Source organism: Symphodus melops (genome assembly GCF_947650265.1).
Source record: "Symphodus melops genome assembly, chromosome: 18".
NCBI lineage: Eukaryota > Metazoa > Chordata > Actinopteri > Labriformes > Labridae > Symphodus > Symphodus melops.
The window spans coordinates 833,015-837,200 of record NC_136708.1 but is presented as its reverse complement, the minus strand read 5'-3'; the positions used below and the strand labels follow the sequence as shown (position 1 = coordinate 837,200).

General features: G+C 39.9%; 1 long non-coding RNA gene across 1 annotated transcript; it reads right to left on the bottom strand.

Moving 5' to 3' along the window:
- Window positions 1-919: 919 nt before the first annotated feature.
- LOC306839775 lies at window positions 920-1,754 on the bottom strand. The gene is made up of 4 exons (XR_013781246.1): window positions 1,612-1,754; window positions 1,330-1,398; window positions 1,179-1,247; window positions 920-1,029 (listed from the first exon to the last, which is right to left on the bottom strand). It is a non-coding gene; the product is annotated as an uncharacterized lncRNA (long non-coding RNA).
- Window positions 1,755-4,186: the final 2,432 nt, after the last annotated feature.

The window sequence follows — 4,186 nt, the reverse complement described above, 5'->3', positions numbered from 1 at the left end:
ATGGAAGAGGTAGACATGCTTAATTTGTGTTTCTCTTACAGGTGCTTGTGCATACTTACTCGCTGAAGAAAAGAGGGAACAGAACACACGGTCCCAGCCGTTTATATACCGACAGGTTGACTGTGGGAGGGGGCCCACCTCGTGGGTGGGCATGGACTACAACTCTTTCAGTGCTGCGCATGCGCGCGAGGCATAAACCCAATAGCGATAGCCTTAGAGGGCGAAGCCTATATGAAATAGAACACTCCCCGCTAAGTGGTTTGAGACGGACTTAATATGGCGGGCCCTCCTCGTGGACGCGCAAACGGAGGGGTAGTGGGTAGGGCTAGGGTGTAGTGGACCGTTTGAAAAAGACCCAAAGAGTGAAAAGTTCACCTGAGGTCAGAAGTCTTCCTCCAGTCACGTAAGAGTCACAGTGTGATGACGGTGCGTGGTTACCAAGGTGACTGCATGTCCACGTCAAGTACAGGAAGAAAAACATGAGCACTTATAGGACGTGAAAAAGAAACGTTTTTATTTACAAATCACTCAGGAAACACCTTCAGACGTCACATTGAACCTTCTAGTTAACGGAAATATTGGCTCTATAACACAGCTCGGAGAAACGTCACACGCCAAGAGAAGCGTTTCCACCTCCGTAGATAAATATACGGATGATTCCTCCTCGAGTCGAACACAAGGACATTTCTGAACAGATGAATAAAAACCGGACAGACTGAAGCCATGCAGGGGTTAAAGTTATTCACACTCAGTTAAACTTCATAAACAAGTTCTTTTTTAATTGTGTTTTTTTTATAAAAAATTACTTTACAACCAAAGTCGGCAAACAAATAGGAGGAAATACTCAGTTAGCACAAACTTTAACTAACAAACAAGTTTAAAACTTTTGTTCTAATTCTTGAAGAATCAGTTGGGTTTTTTCACAACTCAAGAATATTCCACTCAAACTGCAGACGTCTCGTCGTCTTTGTCGTTCTCGGATGTTTCAGCTTTCTTCAGTAAAAGAGCTTTCATTCGACCGTGTGAAATCTGTAAATGGAAAAGAAGTCTCGTCTTTTTGGCAGGTTAATTTATTGGAATTTAGAATTTAATGATTTCCTAATAAGTATTCTGATATTTTGTCTCTGTAATCCTGAAATCTAAATATAATGACCACATTTAAAGGAGCCAACAGTCACCTGTAAAACCTCCACCAGGTGGCGCGTCACTGATGCAGGAGTAAGGAGACTCATTTGTTTGAATTGTGTCTGCAAGAAAACAACAACAAATATTCAGTATAATGCCGGGAACATTTGGTTTAAAATACATTCTTAGTGTCAAAGTGTTTACCAGCTGTCTTGGACATCAGAGGAAGCTCGGAGATGATGGAATACGTGGGATCAGTTTGGTTTAATCTGGCTTTAAAAAAAACAACCAACAAGCATTATTACGTAGAACCAGCTGACAGGAACTTATACAGCTTCTTTTTACACCGCAGATGTTCAAACCAAAGCGAGAGTGGAACTGACTTGATGACCATAACTGCTGCTTATACAGATTTACACCATTCATGATTATCTGTGAAACAGGAAGTGTTTTCTTTCTCTATGAAATACAACATACTTTTCTCACCATTTGATGACAGAAACGATCCATCCTTTATTTCATCATAAACATGACCTTCATCTTCACCTGCTAAGAAAAAGGTGGACATGATGTCAGACTTTAAATCAGACTTGAAGAATACAATGGATTAAAGGACTGATGGAACTGTGATGTTCTGTTTTATTTTCCTATCTGCTGCTTGTGTATGATTTCTATCCTGACTTCCTGCCATTGTTCTGTTTCCCGCCTTTTGTTCCTACACACCTGTGTATCATATCCAATCAATCTGACCTGTATATATACCCTGTGTTTCCACCAGCCCTCTGCCAGTTTATCATAGTATACCTCGTGTTTCCTGCATTCCAGCTGTGGTTTGTTTGCCTGGTTTTGACTTTTGATTGGATTTTGTGGATTTGTGATTGTGGGATTTTTCATCCCTTGCTGACTAACTTCTTGTTTATGACCTACGAACGTGTCAAATCACTCTCTGTCAAGATTACCAACATCAGCCAATTAGAGTGAGCGGACTAGGAAGCGTCACCAAATGAACGTTGCATACTTTTTGCATCTCGCAAACAGCATCAAGCACCAGTACCGTCTTCTCCGCCAGAATTTCATCCAGATTCTTTTCCTGTTTGTTTTTTTGATCAGTGCCCAAACTTGTTCTTCTTCTGTCCTGTGTAATTATATTTATATATTTCTCATATTCTGCTTGATTTAAAGACGTGTCAACAAGTGAAGTCATTTACCTGGTTTTTTAACTCTTCTTTTGCAGTAGACGGTGACTATAATGATGGCGATGACGACAAGGACCGGGATGAGGATGAGGATGTATATCCATTTGCTTTCTTTAGCAAGAAAGGTGAGGAAAAAGAAAACATTGTATATTGTGATAAATACATTTAAAGACTACAGAACGCTTAATTCAAAATATGACAGAACAGTTTGACCAATACATCAAAGAATATAATAGGTTGTTACTTTTTTTTAATACAAGAATCATGTGATGTGAAAAAAGGTATGATTGTACGTATCTGAAAACATTAGAGCTTCAGTGTCGTCCCTGTAACAAACTTCCAACACCTAGCTTTAAGTGTTAGCCATTACAAACTACTCGTTCGATTACAGCGTACTCTAAAATATTTGTGAACATTGTTCTACTGCTGAATACGTCTAAACCTGTGTGGGTGTGTTTTGATGGTATCATTATCGTATTGCCTTGATCGGTACACCGAAGTAATCAAATGCTAAAAACAAGAAGAACACCAAGGAGCTCCATGCTAATGCTCCACTTAGCTAACGCCCCACTTAGCTAACGTGACTTCAGTGTGGCGTCTCTGGAGTTCCTGTGTCTGCTCACGAACATAAAAGACATTTACCATCAAACTGTCTCATTCTGTGTTTTTATTTAATTATTCTTCAATGTGATGTGAAAAAGAGCTTTCTGAAATGCTGCTAACTTTGAGTAAAATGTCTGAATAATCTCTTTATAAATATTAATGTTCTTTGTTGATGACATGTAGAAAGTCAGCAAAGTTAGAATGAGGGTAAACTCGCTATTGTCTTTTTTGGGTTTCTTCTTTTTTTTTCCGGGTTGTTAATGGAACAGTTGACGCTGTTTGTGTTGTTGGTGGTTTGGTGGTTTGGTGGTTTCAGCCTCGCTACCTTCAGTGTTGAAATAATTATTACACAGGAAACAGAAAAAAACTGTTGCTCTGAGGATCATAAAGTTTTCTTTACTACTTCATAGAGTGTGGGGAAGTCAAAAAGGATAAATCTGAGAGGTCTGAATCTGCTCATATCTCTAAATATCTGAGACAAGAAGGTGAACAGGTAGATTACCTGAATCTAACTTTGTTCAATAACTTCTGTTAACTTGTGTCCTGATGATGTGTTCCTCTCACCTCTGTCAGACGGAGCGTCTCTGATCACGTTCACGTACGCAGCAGGTTTTTCACCGCAGTAATAAAGTCCAGAGTCAGCAGGCTGAAGGTTGGAGATATTCAACGTCTCGTCCAATGAGGAAACAACAAACCGACTTTGTGACATGTCTGCATCTTTTCTCCACCATGATTGATTTTTTGAAACATCAGGACACTTCAGAGTGACGCTGGTCCCCTCTGAGGCCTCGTGAAGGACGGCTCCTGTGAAGAGGAAACAAACAGGTTTAATGTGAGCTGAGGTGAAAGTGTCTCACAGAATAAAGTCAGAGGATACTCGTCTAAACTCTCCCATAATAAAGACTCATCAAGGTGAGAAAGTTCCTTTAAATCTCTGAAGTGTGTCGGTCCATGTTAAACTAAAATACTAACTCTTTTTATTGAAGTTCGATGTTACCTGATGGGATCACCGTCAGATCCACAGCTGCTTCATTACACAAGTATCTTCCAGCGTCAGAGGTATAAACTCTCTTAATGAGCAGTGACTTGTCTGCTAATGTAGAGTAACGTTTATATGGGTCTGAAATGTGTTTTATCTCCTTGTCATCGTCAGCTGTCATTAAGTCAGTTTTGATTCCATCCTTCTCTCTGCTCCACGTCACTTTATCCACAGGATGAGGACAAGGCAGAGTGAGCCGAGTCTTCTGCTCCACTATTTTATG